At 44.2% G+C, this 21,174-nt stretch overlaps 1 long non-coding RNA gene across 1 annotated transcript; it reads left to right on the top strand.

Annotated features, from left to right (window-relative positions):
- Positions 1–372: 372 nt before the first annotated feature.
- Positions 373–20,405, top strand: LOC149990277 (uncharacterized). Its single transcript, XR_016508873.1, has 2 exons — positions 373–735; positions 19,013–20,405. It is a non-coding gene; the product is annotated as an uncharacterized LOC149990277 (long non-coding RNA).
- The last annotated feature ends 769 nt before the right edge of the window (positions 20,406–21,174 follow it).

Here is a 21,174-nt window from a genome sequence, read left to right as displayed (position 1 = left end):
TGTAGACTACCAGAGTAGGTTTTCAGCAAAAGGACATGACAGACATAGATTGGCTGGCTATGGTTTGGGACAAAGGAGCCAGTACTATTTTACTCGCAGGAACAGAAATGAGATGAATTTAAGGTACTTCAGAACAGAATTCAGTTAACACAGCATTACTGGAGCTAACACACAGGGTGGGTTGTGAAGTAGAAGCCCACCATTTTGAAGCCCACCATTCAGAAGCCCACCATGAGGCAGTTCACCTCCCCCCGCCCCCCTAGAGGCCCTAGACTCGGGTGACTATCAGGAGATGGGAACTGGGCCAATCGCCAACCTGCTGGCCATATAAGGAGGCGACTTAGCCTATTCTGTGCTGTTCCAACATTCCAAGCCTCAGGACTCCTTAAAAACTCACCCTGCCCTGACTCTGGCTGCTGGCATCTGACTCCAAGACCCCAGCCCATCCTGTCCTATGCCTAATAAACCATCTTGTTCAGCATTTGGCTGCTGGTCTTTCCTACCTCTGCTGACACCCAAACCAGGCAGAGGGCTGGTCTTGGCACCCGGAGGCTTGCAGCCAGGGGAGCAGTGGACTGTGGCAGCACACCCAGGCTAAGCCCCTGATTCAGCCTCTTGGGGCCACAGCTGCCTTCCTCTCAGACCTGGACTTTCAGGGACATGGTCAGAGATGAGAAACCATGGAGGACCAACCTTCCTTTGCCTGGCTTTTCCATCCACACCAGCTAAATTTGGGTAAGGAGCTTTCCCTTTTCCTGGGTATCTCCCTGTTATGGTCCTTGGGCATTCAGAGTGTCCCTCAGAATTCCTAGAGCCAGGTGGAGACTACACACTGCTGTAAGGGAGGAAGACAAGAGGGCACCCTTTTATCCTCTATTCTCTGTTTATAGAGCATTTGGAACACCTCTGAGTGCCCCCTTGATTGGGTAATGGGGACACCCTCTTCCGGTCTTCAGCCCCAGACTCTCAGAGTTTAAGCCACTGAGCTGCTCCTACAGTGTGAGCTGGTGGGCTCCCATGAATTCTCCTAACCCTCTTCCCTCTGATCAATGGAACTGGCCTGCCTAGGCCTCCTCGAGACTCCCCTGTTGGGTGTAGCCTAAGAAATCTCCGGGATATTGATCCCAAACTGAGACTTTGGCAGCTTGTCTTTTTCTGCAACACTGTCTGCCCTCAGTACAAACTTGATAATCAGTCTGTATGACTCCTTAATGGGAACTTGCACCCTTCAATCTTAACTGATCTAGACAATTGTCGTCACCAACTCACCAAATGAAGTTTCGTATGTGCAGGCTTTCTTCGAGTTGCCACGACACCCTTCCCTTTGTGAAGCATGCTCCACGTATCAAGTCCTTCTCCTCCATTCCTTCCTACACCAGGTTTCTGCTCCTTTGCCCTCCACTTCGCCCTCAGACCCTGACCCCCTAGAGGACCATCTTCTTTCTGCCCCCTCCCTGCACTCCTCCTCCTTACCAACATCCTCTACCTCAACCCGCACCCGTGACACCAGCACCCTCAGACTCTGACCCAGACCCGGACTCTACTGCTGACACTCTACCCTGTCAGCTAAGCCGTCACTGTATGTGGGCTCATCAGCAACTTGCCCCACTCCCCATTCTTCCCCTCCTTGAGACTGTGGGTGCTGGAGGTGATTTCTACAGGGTCCACGTTCCCTTCTATCTAGCAGATCTGTCTCAGATTGTGCAATGCCTTGGCTCCTTCTCCTGCGATCTCACTCTGTTCATTAAGGAATTTCAATATATTACAGTCTCCCATAGCCTCACCGGGAGAGACCTTTATACTATCCTCTACCTGCATGACTGCTGAGGAGAGGGAGAGGGTTTGGACTGCCACTCAAACTCACACTGACATGTTTAATTGCCAGGACCCCAACAATAGTTCTGTTGGGGCCACAGCAATTCCTCAAGAAGAACCAAATTGGGACTATCAGGAAGGTGCCAAGGGCATCTGAGCTCGCAACCGCATGTAATTTGTCTCACTCCTGGAACGCAGACCACTGCCTGGAATGCTGTAAGTTATGACAAACTCAAAGAAATTTCACAGGGACCTAACAAAAACCCTGCTGCTTTCATGAGTCGGCTACCAGAGGCTCGCCAGTGGTTCACTAATTTAGACCCTAACACACCAGAGGGCGCTCTTCTTCTCCATATGCATTTTAACTCCCAGTCTGCTCCAGACATTCACAGTAAGCTAAAGAAGCTGGAGGCTGGTCCACAGACTACACAGGCTGATCTAGTAAATCTGGCCTTCACAATCTTCAACAATTGAGATGAGGAGCAAGCCAAATCACAGGTTATGGCCCTTCAGATGTTGGCTTCAGCCCTGACTGAGCCCCGTAAGGACAGTTCATCCAGGGTACGGGCGGACTCCCGAGCACCCTCTGGAGATAGCTTCAAGTGTGACAAAGCTTGCCATGAGCCACCAACTGCCCAAACCAATGACCACTGGCCAAGCCGTGTCCTCTGGGCAAACAGAAAGGACACCGGAAGTCCCAGTGTCCCCGGACCTCTCAAGGCAAGGGGGCACCAGTTGCCCAGGCTGGTGATATCCCAGATTTCTAACTTCTCGACCTCCTCGGTCCAGTTGTGGAAGACTGAGGCTGCCCAGGAACTGTGTCAGCCCCCGCTCCCATCGTGACAATGGAGCCTCAGGTAACTCTTTTAGTGGCAAGTAAGACAATCTTTTTTCTTATTGATATGGGGCCATTTGTTCTGCCCTTCCTGAATGTCACAGGAAGCTCACCAGTTCTTCTATCTCTATTGTTTGTGTTGAGGGCATAGTTTCAAGGCCTGCTGTCACTCCCTCCTTGGCCTCTTCTCTGGAAGGGTTCACTTTTTTTTTGCACTTCTCCTCAGTCCTTCCTAATTGCTCTACCCCCATTTTTGGTAGGGAATATTTTAGCCTAGTTATGGGCCCAGATTTTTATACCCTCCCCTCAGCAACTGCAGAAAGGCTTCCTTCTCTTGCAATCAACTGACACTGATGTCTTCACACCCTCCTCCACTCTCTCAACTGTTTCCCCCATCATCTGGGATACAGACACCACTGTTGTCGCCACCCACCGTGAGCCCATTAGGACCCGCCTTCGAGATGCAACCCAGTTCCCTTCCCAGCCACAATACCCAGTACCTCCAGAAGCCTTACAGGCTCTCAAGCCAACAATCATGCGCCTATTTAAAGCTGGGATTCTGAGGCCTACACATTCCCTTTATAACATTCCCATTCTCCTTGTTCAAAAGCCCAAATGGTACCTATTGTCTTGTTCAAGGTTTGTGAATAATCAACCAGGCAATAGTCCCACTCCACCCAGTAGTCCCTAACCCCTATATGTTTTGTTCACTCATTCCATCAGCTACCACACACTGTTCTGTCCTAAACCTCAAAGATGCCTTTTTTTTTTTTTTTTTTAACCATCCCTCCACACCCTGACTCTCAGGACATACTCACTTTCACCTGGACAGATCCGGACACGCATACTTCCCAGCAACTCACCTGGACTGTCCTCCCTCAGCGGTTCAGGGACAGCCCCCACTTGTTCCATCAGGCATTAGCAAGAGACCTCCACCAGATCAACCTCTCTCCCTCCACTCTTACAATATGTAGATGAACTCCCACTTTGCAGCCCATCTCTTCAGGATTCCCAACAGCAGACAGCCAAATTACTTAATCACCTTGGAAAGCTGGGATACTGGGTCTCTTCTCAAAAGGCACAACTAAGCAGTCACCTACCTTGGGTTCACTCTTATCCAATGGAAAAAGGGTTGACCCAACCATAGGGGCCTAATAGTTTCTATGGCAGTGCCTACCAGCAAACCGGACCGCTTCTCTGTCCTTGAACTAGCTGAATGCTTTAGAAACTGGATTCCCAACACTGGTATTCTGGCTAAACCACTTTATGAGACAGCCAAGGGACCCCTATCAGAACCATTACCTCCTGAAAAACCCATTCTTCACCCCTTTAGGGACCTCCAGGGGGCCCTCACTCAGACTCCGGCTCTAGCCCTACCTGACTTAAGCAAGCCCTTCCTATTATACACAGACAAAAGACAGGGCATCACACTTGGACTATTAGGGCAGTGATCAGGACCAGATCCGAAAGTTCTCACATGTCTTTCCTGGCAGCTTGACCCCACAGCAAAAGGGTGGCCTACCTGTTTGCGGGCATTAGCAGCTGCTGTGACCCTCTTAACTGAGGCTCAGAAACTAACCTGTCATCAACCTGTCACTGTCTACTCCCCTCATGCTATATCTCGGACCTGCTTGCCAATCCTGCTCATAAATTCCTTCACCCGCCCCAACAATCTTTTCTCACGCTCCTGCAGGCACCACATGTGACAGTTCTCTGGTGCCTGGCACTGGACCCAGCTACCCTCCTTCTTCTGCCCTCAACCTCTGGAGACCCACATATATGTTTTGAGATACTCTCCATATATATATATATTTTTTAACTTGACCCGTCCCCTTACACCTTTCTTTTCCTCCCCCCCCCCGCCCCCCTTGTTACTGTTAGTCTACTTCTTGGTTACATACCTCTGGTTCAATTTTGCTCATTTGTTTGTGTTGTTCATTAGTTTCCTGTAATAGGTGACAGCATAAGGTATTTTTCTTTTGTTGCCTGGCTTATTTCACTAAGCATAATTTTCTCTAGTTCCATCCATGTTGTTGCAAATGGTAGAAGTTCCTTCTTTCTTTCTGCCACATAGAATTCCATTGTGTAAATGTACCACAGTTTTTTGATCCACTCATCTACAGATGGGCATTTAGGTTGTTTCCAGCACTTGGCTATTGTAAATCGTGCTGCTATGAACATTGGAGTGCATAGGTTCTTTTGAATTGGTGTTTCGGGATTTTTTGGATATAATCCTAGCAATGGAATTGCTGGTTCAAAAGGCAGTTCCATTTTTAGTTTTTAAAGGAAATTCCAAACTGTTTTCCACAGTGGCTGCACCAATCTGCATTCCCACCAGCAATGCACCAGGGTTCCCGTTTCTCCGCATCCTCTCCAGCACAAGTTGTTTGTTGATTTGTTGATGATTGCCATTTTGACTGGTGTGAGGTGGTATCTCATTGTGGTTTTAATTTGCATCTCTCTGATGGCTAGTGATGTTGAGCATACTTTCATATGTCTATGGGCCCTCTGTATGTCTTCTTTGGAGAAGTGTTTGTTCAGGTCCTTTGCCCATTTTTTAATTGGGTTGTCTGTCTTCTTGGTGATGAGTCGTACGAGTTCTTTATATATTTTGGAGATCAATCCCTTGTCTGAGATGTCATTGGCGAATATATTTTCCCATATGGTTGGTTTCCTTTGCATCTTGCTGATGTTTTCTTTAGCTGAGCAGAAACTTTTTAGTTTGATGTAGTCCCATTTGTTTATTCTTTCCTTTATTTCCCTTGCCTTAGGAGATATATCAGTGAAAATGTTGCTACGTGGGATATCTGAAATTTTCCTGCCTATTTTTTCCTCTAGGACTTTTATGGTGTCACGGCTTACATTTAAGTCTTTGATCCATTTTGAGTTTATTCTGGTGTATGGTGTGAGCTGGTGGTCGAGTTTCATTTTTTTGCATGTCCCTGTCCAGTTCTCCCAACACCATTTGTTGAAGAGGCTCTTTTCACTCCATTTGATGTTCTTTCCCCCTTTGTCAAATATTAGTTGACCATATGAACCTGGGCTTGTTTCTGGGCTCTCTATTCTGTTCCATTGATCTATATGTCTGTTTTTATGCCAGTACCAGACTGTTTTGATTACCGTGGCCTTGTAGTATAGTTTGATATCGGGTATTGTGATTCCTCCTACTGTGTTCTGCCTCAAAATTGCTGTGGCTATTCGGGCTCTTTTTTGGTTCCTTATAAATTTTTGAAGTATTTGTTCTAGGTCTGTGAAATATGTTGCTGGTATTTTAATAGGGATTGCATTGAATCTATAAATTGCTTTGGGTAGTATGCACATTTTAATGATGTTGATTCTTCCCATCCATGAGCATGGTATACGCTTCCATTTATTTGTATCTTCTTTAATTTCTTTCTTCAGTGTTATGTAGTTTTCTGTGTACAGGTCTTTTACCTCTTTGGTTAAGTTTATTCCTAGGTGTTTTATTTTTCTTGTTGCTATGGTAAATGGGATTTTTCATTCAGTTTCTATCTCTGAGTTTTTATTGTTGGTGTATAAAAATGCCTTCGATTTCTTAATATTGACTTTGTATCCTGCTATTTTGCCGAATTCACTTATTAGATTGAGTAGTTTTTTTGTGGAGTCTAAAGGATTTTCTATGTACACTATCATGTCATCTGCAAATAATGACAGTTTTGCTTCCTCTTTTCCAATTTGGATGCCTTTTATTTCTCTTTCTTGTCTGATTGCTGTGGCTAGAACTTCCAAGACTATGTTGAATAAGAGTGGAGAGAGCGGACATCCTTGTCTTGTTGCTGTTGTCAGGGGGAATGCTCTCAGTTTTTGCCCATTGAGTATGATGTTGGCTTCAGGTTTCTCATATATGGCCTTTATTATGTTGAGGTATGCTCCCTCTATTCCCATTTTGCTGAGAGTTTTTATCATAAATGGGTGTTGTACTTTATCAAATGCTTTTTCCGCATCTATTGATATGATCATGTGGTTTTTGTCTTTCATTTTGTTTATGTGGTGTATCACGTTTATTGATTTGCGAATATTAAACCATCCTTGCATCCCTGGGATGACTCCTACTTGATCGTGGTGTATGATCTTTCTAATGTGTTGCTGGATCCGGTTTGCCAATATTTTGTTGAGGATTTTAGCATCTATGTTGATCAGCGATATTGGTCTGTAGTTTTCTTTCTTTGTTGTGTCTTGACCTGGTTTTGGAATTAGGGTTATACTGGCTTCATAGAACGAGTTTGGGAGTCTTCCCTCTTCTTGTATCTTTTGGAATAGTCTGAGGAGGATAGGAGTTAGTTCTTTCCTAAATGTTTTGTAGAATTCACTTGTGAAGCCATCTGGTCCTGGGCTTTTGTGTGCTGGGAGTTTTTTGATTACTGCTTCAATTTCGCTAGCTGTTATTGGTCTATTCAGACTTTCTGCTTCTTCTTGATTCAGTTTGGGCAGACTATAGTTTTCCAGGAATCTGTCCATTTCCTCTAGGTTGTCAAATTTCTTGCCATACAGTTGTTCGTAATAATTTCTTATAATTCTTTGTATTTCTGTGGTATCAGTTGTGATTTCTCCTCTTTCGTTTCTGATTTTATTTATTTGGGTTCTCTCTCTTTTTTCCTTGATGAGCCTGGCTAAAGGCTTGTCAATTTTGTTTATCTTTTCAAAGGACCAGCTCCTACTCTTGTTGATCTTTTGAATTGTTACTTTAGACTCTATGTCATTTAATTCTGCTCTGATCTTGATGATTTCCTTCCTTCTACTTGATCTGGGTTTTGCTTGTTGTTCTTCCTCTAGTTCTTGTAGCTGTAGGGTTAAATTTTTTATTAGAGATTCTTCTAGCTTTTTTAGGTAGGCTTGTATTGCTATGAACTTTCCTCTTAAGACTGCTTTCGCTGTATCCCATAGGTTTTGGGTTGTTGTGTGTTCATTATCATTGGTTTCCAGGAACTTTTTGATTTCTTTCTTGATGTCATTGTTAACCCATTCATTATTTAATAGCATGTTATTCATTCTCCATGAGTTTGAATGTTTTTGAGTTTTTTCCTTGAGGTTGATTTCCAATTTTAAGGCATTGTGATCTGAGAAGACGCTTGATGTAATTTCAATTTTCTTGAATTTATTGAGGCTTGTTTTGTGTCCTACCATGTGGTCTATCTTTGAAAATGTTCCATGTGCACTTGAGAAATATGTATATTTTGCTTCTTTGGGGTGTAAACTTCTATATATATCGACTAAGTCCATTTGATCTAAAGTGTTGTTCAGTGCCTCAATATCTTTGGTGTTTCTTTGCGTTGAAGATCTGTCCATTGTTGACAATGGGGTGTTAAAGTCCCCTACGATGAGTGTGTTGCTGCCTATATCTTTCTTGGAGTCTTTCAAAATTTTCCTTACATATTTGGGTGCTCCTAAGTTGGGTGCATATATATTTATAAGGGTTATATCTTCTTGATGGATTTTTCCCTTAAGTATTATGAAATGCCCTTCTTTGTCTCTTTTTATGGACTTTGCTGTGAAATCTGTTTTGTCTGATACAAGTATCGCTACCCCGGCTTTTTTTTCCATTTGCTTGGAATACATTTTTCCATCCCTTTACTTTCAGTCTGTGTAGATCTTTTGTTCTAAGGTGGGTCTCTTGTAGACAGCATATATGTGGGTCATTCTTTCTAATCCATTCAGCTACCCTATGTCTTTTAATTGGAGCGTTTAATCCATTTACGTTTAAGGTTATTACTGATAAGTACTTATTCATTGTCATTTTCCCCCTTTGTACTCGTGTTCTTCTCTGTTTCTCTCTGTTTCTTTATCTTCTTAGAGCAGACCCTTTAGCATCTCTTGCATTGCTGGTTTGGTGGAGATGTATTCTTTTAGTCTTCCTTTGTCCGAGAAACTCCTTATTTCGCCTTCCATTTTGAATGAGAGCCTTGCTGGGTAGAGTATTCTTGGTTGTAGGCCTTTGTTTTTCATGGCTTGGAATATTTTTTGCCATTCCCTTCTGGCTTGTAGTGTTTCTGCTGAGAAATCTGAGGATAGCCTTATTGGAGCTCCCTTGTATGTTATTAGTTGTTTCCCTCTTGCTGCTTTTAGGATTCTCTCTTTGTCTTTGGAAGTTGCCATTTTAATTATGATGTGTCTTGAGGTGGGCCTGTTGGGGTTCATCTTCATTGGGACCCTCTGTGCCTCCTGGATTTGCGTGACTCTTTCTCTCCTCATGTGAGGGAAGTTTTCTGACATTAGTTTTTCAAAGAGGTTTTCTATCCCTTGCTCTTCTTCTTCTCCTTCTGGAATTCCAAGGATACGGATATTGTTACGTTTCATGTTGTCCTGCAGCTGTCTTAGAACCTCTTCAGTCTTGTTCAGTCTTTTTTCATTTTGTTGCATTGTCTGGGAGTTTTTGTGTACGTTGTCCTCCAGCTAGCTGATCCGATCTTCTGCTTCCTCTAGCCTGCTTTTAATTCCTTCTACTGTGTTCTTCAATTCAGAGATTGTATTCTTCATTTCCTCCTGGCTCTTATTGATAGCTTCCATGTCCTTTTTGATGCTGGTATAATTCTCAGTAAGTTCCTTATAGTTCTTCTGGAGTTCACTGTAGTTTTTCTGGAGTTCTTTGTAGTTTCCGCTGAGCTCATTTAGCTTCTCCATAATCCATGTTTTAAATTCTGTATCTGATATTTTGCTTCCCTCTATTTCATTTAGCACTCTTTCTGGGGATTCTACCTTTCCTTTTGATGGGGGGTTGTTTCTCTGTCTCCCCATTTTTGTGATTCCTTTTGTTTGTTGGTGCTTCTTAGAATGATCAGTTCTTCCTGGATCTGCCTCTGGTAGCGTCAGATCATGTACCAGACTGGCCCTAGGCAGCCTGTTGGAGACTTCCAGGGATCTACTGCCTTTGTCTCTCTTCTTTAGTTGTTACTATACTCAATCTGTGATCAGCAGTCAGGCTTAAGGACCGTGGGTGTGGCAACTTAATTCCTTTATGCAGGGCTTTTATTTCCCCTTAGTCTGACACCACTTGGAGAGGAATGGTCTGTCTGCTGTACTGGGGCTGCGTAAGCACTGGCTGGTCCTGGGAGGGGGTTAGTGTAGCTTCCACTTACTCCTCCGCCCTCCTGCATCTCCGTCTGTGTTGTTCTTGATGATATTTCTTTAATCTGTCTGGTTGTATTTCAGCTACTTTTTGGTGGATCTTTTTCTCTGGTTAGTTGATTGAGAGTCACTCTGCCCACCTTGTCTTGAGATCTTTTGTGAAGGTGCTGCTAAAACATAATTACACAACCCAGGCAAGAAACCCACACCCTCCAATGTCTCCCCCAAATACAATCCCACTATAGGCTGCAAATGAGCCCGTGTTAATATACTTGTGGAGATACTGGGACTCTTATTCCGTAGCAGAAACAGAAAGGAGTTGTTTTAAATGAAGGAAGGGTAGTTTTTGAGCTGGAAGTTGATAGAGTATTAATATTAGCAATTTTGATCAAGGTTATGTAAGAGAGCAATTAACACTTACACTGTCTGTTTGAAAAGGAAGGGAGGGTTTCAGTGTGGAGAGAGAAAGTGGAAGTGTATAGTATTAGGATTATATAATCGGTATATACTATATGATTAGCGTGGGAGGTAGGGTAGACACAACAGACATCCAGGTAGACAGACAGCCAGAAATTGAAAGAGAGGGCTGGGGAGGTTAGAAGGTAGGAAATAGATTGAGAGAGAATTTTTTAAGGATAAAAATACAGAGTAGAAAATAGCAAGACAGGAAGGGAGAGAGGAAAGAGAGAGAGAAAGTAGAGAAGAGAAGGGTAGGAGAGAGAACAAAAGAAGAAGGGGAGGTAGAAGAGAGGGGACTGGATTAAAATTCTTTTTTAAATTATATGTTATAAAAAAGATTAGGAGATTAAAACATGATATAAAGTTGCAAGATAGAGAGAAAAGGTGAATATAGAGAGAGAGGAATAGGAGATAGGAAAGCAAGAGTATTTGGGAGGAACAGAGCTCAGAGGAGGGAAGGAAATCAGGAGGAAGAGGAGATATTAGGGAGGGGAGGATTGAAATTGAAGAGTTGGCAAAAGATAGGATGAAGGAGAGAAATACAAGAGGTAGGGAAAGAAGTGAGGGCATGGGGTAGAAAAAGAGAAGGGGTAAGAATGGGAGAGTAAAGGGAGAGGGGGATAGATTAGAATTATAATTTGAATATTAAGAGATTAGAATATAAAGTGTAATAGGGAGAGAGAGAGATTATGTATAGGGAGAGAAGGAAAATAAGGACAAGAGATGAAAGAAAAATGAATGTAGACTGAAGGGGGACAAAATAAAGAAAGAAATTTAATAAAGTTGAAGGTGCATAGCGCAGAGAAAGGAGAGGGTGAGAAAGGGAGAGAACTTAAAATTAAGAAATTAACTGAGAATAGGATGCAGGGGAGAATGCTAAGGGGAGAGAAGGGAGGGAAGGGGAGGGGAGAAAAAGAGCGAGAATAAGAAGGGACTGATGGTAGGGATAGTTAGAGAGAGAGTGAGAGATAAAAGAATGAGGATTTTAACTCAATTCAACTTTTATGCACAGTCTCTGGGTATTTTTGGTTTGTTTGTTTTTTGGTTTTTCCTTGCTTCCTTCCTGAGTCTGCTCCTATTCAAAATTCCATGAGTTTCAAATCTTTTCTGGTTGGTTGGCTGGTTGTGGGAGGGTTCTGCTTGATTCTGGGATTGCTAGTCTTTTTTTCGTGGGCCTACCACCGTTCTGCTGTGAGCTGCCTTTAGTTGTTCCCTCCTGAGGCAGCCTCAGCCCTCCTCAGGCTTGTCCAGCTACTTCTTCCCCCTGTTGTTCCAGCCTGTGCCTGCCAGCAATCCCCGCCCTGCCTCCAGTCCTGTCTCTATTCCCAGGCTACAGCTTCTGCTCTCTTCCCTGTCTATATGCCTGCGCACCCTACCTCTCTCCCTGTCTCAAGATCGTCCTTTTGTTCTGCAGGACTCTGGCACAGTCGGTCAAAGTGCCGGGCCCAATGGCCCTTTCCTGCCCAGGGCCTCTCCCCTAGTCTGGAGCTTTGCAGTGGCTTTCCTGCCTGTGCTCTTCTCCTTGCCCCAAAACTTTCTCTATTCCGAGCTACCGCTTCCGCTGGCTTCCCTGTCTATCGGCCTGCGCGCTCTATCTTTCTTCCCACCACAGCACCGTCCCTTTGTTCTGTGGGACTCTAGTGTGGTCGGTCAGCGCAGCACTCTCCTTCCCCAGAGCTCTCTGCCGGTCTGGAGCTCCGCAGCATCCCTTCCCTGCGGGCCCTTCTCCTTGCCCTAAAACCGTCTCCCCTCCAGAACCTCTGCCTCCGCTCTCTTCCCTACTTACACACCCTGCACGTCCTATTTCTCTCTTAGCCCCAAACCTGCCTTTTGTTCTGTGGGATTCTAGCGCGACTAAAGAGCAAACACTGATTTCAAGAACACAGTTCTCCCCCGGTCCGGAGTTCCGCAGCAGCTTTTCTGTGCGGCCCATCTCCTTGCCCCAAAACTGCTCCTTTGTTCTGTAGGGCCCTAGCGCAAGTGCTGGGCGCGCCCGGGATGACAAGCTTTCCGTCGGAGGTTGCAGCTGAGGATGTTTCTCTCTAGACTCAGGTCACACAGTTTCTCCCAGTCCTGGTTGTTCACTGTTCTCTCCCTCCTCTGGCTTTTTTGGCCAAATCCTCTCCCTAACTCCCTACAAGAATTCACTCCCGGCTAGTGAGCTCTCCGGCTTGATACTGCAAACGCACGGAGTCTCAGAATGCCTCAGCCTGCAGTTTGTGATAAACCCCTCCACCCCCCTCCACACTGCTCCCACGATCTCCTCCCCGTTCACGTTATCAGATATTCCCACTCACTCAGTCATTCCTCCCCGAGTTTGTTCCTCCTGGATTGTCTCCTTAAGAGGAGCGAGCTGAGAACACTGTTCCTACTCCGCGGCCATCTTTCGAGAAACCTTTCCTGCTTAATAATTTCCCTGACCTAAAAGGCCCCCTCAGAGATTATATACGCACTCTGGCCCTTACCAGGAAACTCTTGCAAGAGCACGTGGACCAAGGTCTTCCAAACCTAACTGCAGGAGGGCCCAACCTGACACCTCTAGACCCAGGGGATTGGGTGCTTCTGGAAGAGCAGTCCGATGCCCACTACACTTTGCAGGCTTGCTGGAAGGGACCCTGCTGGATTTGCCCTCAATCTTCTCATGTCTCTTCAGTCTCTTCACCTTCCTACCTAGGCTGCCCAATCTTATAATCATTCAACCTCCACCCTTCCACACCGATGCAGATGGAAGCTCTAGTCCTGATACTGCTGAAACTGTGGGAACCATTTCCCACCTGTGTGACCTGGCATCAATTTGTTTCATGCATAGCCCCAACCTTAATATATTAACTTCCCGATTGTCCTTTTACAAAGAGGCTTCCTTAATTCCAGCTACTGTAACAACACCTTATCTTTCAGTAGCAGTCTCTGCTCTTGGAACTCAACCACCACACCTAGCACCACTGAATGCCATAACAACATCCTTAAGATCGCCTTAGCAGACGGGACCTATTTTAGCAGACATGTGAGGCTCTGCTGCTTCTCCATGACTCCTCATCTACCTTGTCTGTAGGAGTTGATGAGCTCACTGGTACCACCTACAATGATTCATCTTGGGCATTATCCCCAAATGCCCACCTATTACAGCTAATGTTCCAGAAGAAACTATGCCAAAGTCCATGCAAAAAAAAGAAAAAAAAAGAAAAAAAAGAGGAGGAAACAGTTCTGCATACTCTGATCCCCTCTGCCCTGAAGACTTTAGCATGGACTGTAGGTGGAACACCACTCTCCCATTGTGGGGAACTGGATATGTCTTTTTGTGTGTGGAAACACAGTCTATATAGTCCTTCTCCAGTTTTGGAGAGGGAGATGCACTATAGTTTCATTTGTTCCAGGGGCCACAATACTCACACCCGAGGAAATGGCCTCCTTGGAAGCAATGCCAAAACTTGGCTCCTTCCTGGGAATTTCAATCTACTCCAAACCACAGAGGACTAAGAGAATGCTGAGAACAGGGCTGGGAACAGCTGAGTGGGGATATCATGCACATGACTACCCCATTCCAGAAACACCACTCATAGGTCATAGCAATTTTAGAGGCCTATTCTGGCTTTCCGGTATTCCCCTCCTTGAAAGGTCAGTCTAAAATATCTCTGTAAGTCTACGACAGGCTTGGAATGCCACATTACAGGCCATTCAGGAACAATAGCAGTCCCTGAATAGCCTGGCAGATGTAGTATCACAGAACAAAAGGGCACCTGATGTTCTGACAGCACAGGCAGGTGGCACGTGTGCCATACTTCATGAGACGTGTCTATATTAACACTCCAGGCCAGGTCGAAGAAGACCTAAAAGTACTCAAAACATACATTGACATGGGCCAAAGACCAAGCCTACAATGAGTCCTTGTTTGGGACCTTCCTATTCTATTTCTCTTCCCCACTGCAGGCTATCCTTATCCCTTAATAAACACCCCTGGTAATTGTCATTCTGTGTTTGCTACTTGGACCATGCTTAATACGCTTACTTATAAGCTTTGTTCACAGGACAGTCAATGCAGCAACGGCTCAAATGGCAAAATCAATGCTGGTACTCCAGGGACACCATTATAAACCCCTCCCCCAAGACCCTGTTTTGGGACAGCTCTCTGCCCATTCCCAACAGGAAGAAGCTACAGAAGAAGAGACTACCATCCTGCAACCCCTAGAAACAGAAAACAAACAAACAAGCAAACAAACAAAAAAAGAGTCTGGACTGTGAGGTAGAAGTTCACAGTTTTGAAACCCACCATTCAGAAGCCTGCCATGAGGCAGCTCACCTTCCCCCTCCCTTACCTGCCCTAGACTCCGGCGGCTATGAGGAGGTTGCAACTGGGTCAGTCATCAACCTGCTGGCCATATAAGGAGGCAACTTAGTTTATCCTGTGCTGTTTCAACATCCCAAGCCTCAGGACTCCTTAAAAACTCACCCTGCCCTGACCCTGGCTGCTGGCATCTGACTCCAAGAGCCCAGCCCACAGTGTTGCATGCTCAATAAACCATCTTGTTCATCATTTGGCTGCTACCCTTCTCTACCTCTGCTGACCCCTGAAACCAAATTCTTATGCTGTGGGACTGGATAGCAAGGGCATGGAGAGCAGCACACCCCACAGCTGACATGACAGTTTGTGAAGATCAGATGAAATGAACGGGCCTGAAACAGGGTATTAATATCACTAGAAAATTGGCAATTTTGTCCTGGTTTATGACAGGACAGGAATGAACATACCTTTGCAGGTACCAAGCATGAAAAAGGCAATTCTTAGAGGAGCACCACCTGCCTTAAAAATGCCATATGTGCAGGCTATGGCTCTGGCAGGACAGCTGAGGACATATAGAATATATTGAACTTATCATCTGAATTAGGTGACCAACCCAAATCTCATTTAATGCCAAGGTACATATAATAGAGAGGTATATTTATATCACAAAGATTCAATGCTGCCCTGAGAAACTACAGCCAAGAGGTGGATAGGACAGATCTTGTTAACATGTAGAAAAATTGCATGTCTTCTCTTCAAAGCACTTAAAGCAACTGAGCCTCTCACTCTTAAGACTCCAATGACCATTTTGTCCCATAAAGTGATGTTGGCCCAGACAAAAATTACTCCTTAAGAAGCTGCAGGAGTAACTCTGAGCCAGAAGGTCCTGACTTTGAAGTAGTACATCCAGAGTAGGGATGTAACTGCTAAAGGACAACAAAGCTTCCTCACAGAGGAAATTCACCAAGCAGAGATAAGCTTGCTGGAAACATTTCTGAGGGAGGAGAAAATCCATCCCCACACAGGGAAATGGGGCCCCTCTTGGTCTCTCTGTCTAATCCCTGGTTTACAGATGGCTTCTTGACCACTGAAAGTGGACAGCAATAGCTTTCAGGCCTCTAGAGCAGGAGACCCTGAGACTAACTAGTGAGCCTAAATCAGCACAACATGCTAAACTTGTAGCAGTAGTATGGGCAGTGAGACACTTTTTAAATAAGCCAAGGTATGGTAATTACTTGTAATTAAACATGTATATTTACTATTTTTGTAGATTGTTCTGCATTGCCAAATTCAGAAAAATAGAAACATAACATTAGTATTTTGATTAAAAAAAATTTAATGTAACTGCACTAATATAAAATTACTTAATAAAAAATGTTCACCATGGGGATTCACTAAGGGAGCCTTGCACTTAGAAATGTATTCAACACTCATGGGCTGATTTTAACCTTTTGCAGTAGTTACAAACTCAATCTCCTACCTCCTTACCAATTTATGGAGTGGCACAAAGGGAGTTATATTAAATACCTTCGTATTTATAATAGCAATTATATATATTTGCTATTTTCTAAAATGGCTCTGTACTGCTAAGTGTAAAAGTGGAAAATAATGTTTTTGTGTGGGTTGGAATTTACAAAGTGTTATGAAATCTATGTTAAAATCTGTGACAAAATAACTATTCAGCTTAAAAAATTTTTTTTCATAACACACTTGTAAACGCACAACGCTCCATGGTGTACTTACCAAGGCAAGATTATTGTGGCTTGAGCAAGATTTGAAAATACAAAAAAAAAAAAAATTGTGTTACAAAATTTACCCAATGTATTAGTAGTACCTTCACAAGCACATTGGGATGCCTTCTGCATAATTTAATCTTACTATAATTCTTAATCCTGCATCAAGTAGAACTTTAGCAATATCATACTCACCAAAAAAATGTAAAGAGGTTATTATGTATTGATATTTGTTGTTAAAACTTGTAACCTACAAATTAGTTAAAAACTATGATAACCAGGGGTATGGACTTGGGGGGGATTGCTGGGGGAGGGGGGTGCTGGGTGGAGGGGAACAAGGGGGAGAAAATTGGAACTGTTGTAACAATATAATCAATAAAAAACATTTAAAAAAACTATGATAACATTAAGATTAGTTTTCAGTGATTCCCACAACTCTTCTCCTTCCTTATCATTGTGGGAATCAACGGGTGGAATGTGGAGAGCAGGACCAATAAAGTGGCATAAAGTATATAAAACAAAGTGGAGTCACTCATGTCAACTAAAATGGCTTTCAGTCAGCCATGACACTTTGGTTCTTTAGACACATCTGGCAAGGGGACACACCTTCGATATCTACCCACGTGTTCAGAACAGGCACGTCTGACAAAGAGACATAGCTAAGCTCTCTGAACATGTGATCAGAATGGCCATGACTGCAGAGCGGGACCACCCATAGGGAGGCTACTGAGGAATTTCCATGCTTGCCAGCAGGGGTGTCAAGCAGGAGAGCCACATTCCACCCATAGGTGGCTGGACAAATTCCAAACTTGGCATCAGGGGTGCCAAGACATTTATTGAAAGGACCCAGAAGTGTGGAGTACACCACTTTCCAGGTACAAGTGAGACAGGTTCCAGGACACTGCTGAGACAGCCTAGCTCCACATGCCAGAGTGCTGCTCCACGCCATGCTGATCTTCCTTGGCATAGGCTGCCAGAGCCTCTGCCCTGCTGGACTGAGGAGTTCACCTGCCTTGCTGCCCACCTGGCTCTGGAGGTCCTTCTTTGCAAGACACTGATGACTCCTCTGCCCACTGTGCAGTCCCCCGGACCTGTAGACTGAGACTCTGGGACTCGGGATTTTATCCCCCATCGATTGCTGTGTGTTTGTGTGTTACGATTCAATTCTCTTAGATTGTTAAAGTGTGAGTAAGATATTATTGCACGTTGATGTTCTACTTTGAGTGAACCTGCATTCAATTAAAGCTGAGTGAATACCACAGTTACTCTGTGCGACTCTTGTCCGTTCCTTGGTGCTGGGCTGCTCAGCAGGCATCTAGCTGAGCAGCTGCCTGGCTCACTTATAGGCTAGACAATATCATGAACATACACTACATACACTTGTGACACTGTGTGTATGGGTGTCTTTCTCTTAATATAGCTTGCCCCAAAAGTGTCATGATGAGGTAGGTACTTTTGGGACCTCCTTCTATTTGTGATGTCAGTTTTTGTTATGATGATGGTATATTGAGGGGTCATTCTCTGGTCAATTTTTGCTCCATTTTGGATAGATCTGGTTTTAGCTAGTTATTGTGTGGTTTTTTTTTTTTTTGTTGTTGTTGTTTTTTGTTTGTTTGTTTGTTTGTTTTCTTTAAGCCACCACAGGGCTTTCTCTTCCATAAACTGTTTCTCTTTGATCATGCTTGGAGTTTGAGTCTCTGAAGGGCTCTTGGAGAGCCAAGTGGGTTATTACCCCACAATGTTGGCTCTCCTACTCCCTCACTCTACTCGTTGGATTTAGACCTACCTCCTCTCTATCATGCCTCATGGCTATTTCACTTTAAGTTTTGTAATTCACAGTCAGTCATTGTTCGACCCTCCTGCACTGGCAAGTATGTTTCACCATTAGAAGGATGCATAAAAAGAACTCATTTGAAAATACATTTTCGTGAGAATCAATTTTCAGATGGTACTTTCAACTCGTATAAATCACTAATTTTATAAAAGGCTGGTAAGTCAGGATGAACAAAAATTGATTGTATGGAATGTAATAAACTCAGTAAAATTATGATATCTGTGAGAGTAATCTGTCCTGCAGAGCCCTCGGTGTGGATGAAAGAACTGACTCAGAAATGAATTATCTGAGGAGAGAGAAGGGTGAGTGTCTCTCAGAGGAGATCACTGATCACTTTTTTCTCATTCAGGGTTTGTATTGAGTTTGCTATGTGTGGAAATGCACGGGGTAAGAATGCAGACCTCCACCAAATGGTTGGAAGTGATAACTAAGGGAAACATAAATCAGCATAGGGAGATAGGTAGCAAGACTGTGAGGCACCAAGGCATATCATGAAACTCTAGATGCCTCTTTTTACTTAAACATTTTGTTTTCACATTCTACTGATAAGAATTTGGGGCTACACAGAGCAAGCAGGATTCATTAGCTTCAAAGAATACATTGCATTCCTATTCTACTTCTGAAACCCCTTGGAGTGTGGGACTGGCAGTATGGTATGTGGACACATTCATCAGCCAATTAAGGCTTATGGGCTCATGTTTCAGCCCCTGCTCCACACAGCAGCTATAGCCCTCTGTACCATACATACCGGTCTCCCACAGATATGTATAAATTTTGTTTAAAATATCATTGATTTTTTAAATTTTGCTTTTTCAGACATAACTAAAATTATTCTTAGGGTAATTTGGCAAATTATAGCCTTTTCTCTCTACTCGATTCCTTCAGAATTTTGAAAGTCATAATGAACAAACATTTCCTCAGTGCAATATACTTATGTGTATCACTTCAATAACAATCTCTTATCTTTATTTCAGGACACTAAAGGAAACTGGTGTTATTGACCAAGTTATACAGAGAGATCTGATCAAGATCACTGGGAAGAAGTAAGAGGAGCCATAGGAGAAGTTTGCAGAGGCAGCGGAAGGCAGCTAGGACAGGACTGGCTGAGATGCTGAGGCCTCCAGAGCCAACGGAAACAAAAAGAGGGCTGGCTGTTTGGCTCATGAGCTGTTATGGCTCCTGAACTAGCTCTCTCTCAGACTCTGGTCCTGGCTTGGGCTCTCAAGCTTGCTCACAGGGTCTTCTTCCTTGAAGATGCCTGGATGATGGTGCTACAGCTGCCTGCATTTCCCAACAGGCACTATTTTGTGCAGAAAGGAACTCTGGGCATGGCCTAGCATGAGGCTGGCCTGGCAGAGGATAGCAGATTTGCTCTTTGGGTGTCCTAGAGGGAACAGGTTCTGAGGCAGAAGCCTGCCATTCTTCCAGAATTGTGTAGCTTCTGCATCTTGTGTAGCTTCAGTTTGTAAATTAACACTATAGAAACTAACAGGAGAAAAGATAGGAGAACCCAGCTGTTAGACTTTTAGCCTTGATTGATGGGTTTAAGTGATTAAAGCTGTGACTTAAAAGGCTTAAGTGACTGCTTTTGATTAGAGACTCCTTTCCTTTATCACCAAACCTTTGCCTCTGAAATTTTGCCTGGAGGCTGGCATCGGGCAGTGGGACCCCAGTTACTGTCCAGTAACACAAGGTTTTGACTGAAAAATCACATTGGAGAGAGACATGCACAGACTATGGATGCCACCAGGAAGCTCTAAGGAATTTAATATTGACTTTGGACTCCAATAAAAACCCCTTACGAAAAATGGCCTGGTAACTTCCTTACATAGTCCCTGGCTGTCTTTCCATGTGAGAGACGTAAGGGACAAAAAAGCGGCTGACTCTCGAACCAGTAGGAAATAATTAACAGATAAGCCCAACTGTAATTAAGTTGTGAGTCAGGGGGTCGGTCTCGAGTCAACAGTAAAACACAGGGAAGATATAAGCACTCAGGGCAGGATATAACAATCTGCCACTCATCACAAATGTCTCTGAGATCAAAGCGGGAAAGATAGTCATCACCAAACACAGGGAAAAGGAAAATGTAGCTAGACAAACTCAGCTAACAAGATAGGGAATCTTCAAGGGAGAGCTGGAGACCAACCAGATTACCCTTAGTTAATTACCACCCTTAGTTCATCATGTTAGATTATAACTCTGGAGTATCCAGTTAATAGAAAAACAGGGGAGAAGGAGGGATGGGGTCGGGGGTTACTTGCATTAGGATAAAACCAATTTGCTTTTTCTGCTTCAGCGCTCAAGCCCCTGGCTCACTGTGCACCTGACTCTGCAGACTCATGAATAAATGCCTCGTTTGCTGCTGAAGTCCTGTGTCCCAGTGTTTTATTGTGAACCTTTCTCACAATCTGGGGGCTCACCCAGGATCCTCTGCCTGTGTGCGGGTAGGGGCTCTGAGCCCAAATAGGGAGATGCATCCTGCTTGCTTTTGGGTGGCTCACTCGACCTGAGACCCATCCACCTCACAGTGTCTAGAAACAGACCCAAGACTTCTTGCTGGGACAGCGGCGGAACCAACACCTGAGGGGGAAAGCAAGCACCACGGCAACCAGGCAATCTCGTGCATGGGCCAAGGTAAGAAAGTTGGACTTATGTACTGCCTTGGTGGTCAGTCTCAGAGGTCGAGTGTGTGTGTGTGTGTGGCTGAGACATATCTCAAGACACAAAGCGAGTGCAGAATCCTGATCTGCGGTTTTGTTCTCCCACGAAGGAAGTGCCCGGAGACAAATGAAGCAAATCTTGGGCTGTGTACAAGAAACTTCCAAGATGAGGGGTTGAGCACACAGGACACGGGCAAGGAATCTCCAGTATGGGAGGTTTAGCACATGGGGTTTCCGTATACAAGAAACTTCCAAAACTGAGGGTGGGGTGGGTTGTTGAGTATACGAGGTCTGTATACAAGAAACGTCCAATACGAGGGGTTGAGCTCATGGGGTTCATGTTCAATAAGTCTCCAGTAAAGGGGGGTTGAGGATACAACCATATTCAACCACACAGGAATCAACTGAGGATGGGAAATAAAAATTCTAAACCTAGGGAAACTAAAGGAAATGGGGCAAAGAAACACCCCATGGAC

This window comes from Furipterus horrens, unplaced genomic scaffold (assembly GCF_987537825.1).
Source record: "Furipterus horrens unplaced genomic scaffold, mFurHor1.1.pri manual_scaffold_19, whole genome shotgun sequence".
NCBI classification, from domain to species: Eukaryota; Metazoa; Chordata; class Mammalia; order Chiroptera; family Furipteridae; genus Furipterus; species Furipterus horrens.
The sequence above is the reverse complement of the archived record's forward strand: the minus strand, read 5'-3'. Positions and strand labels throughout refer to the sequence as shown.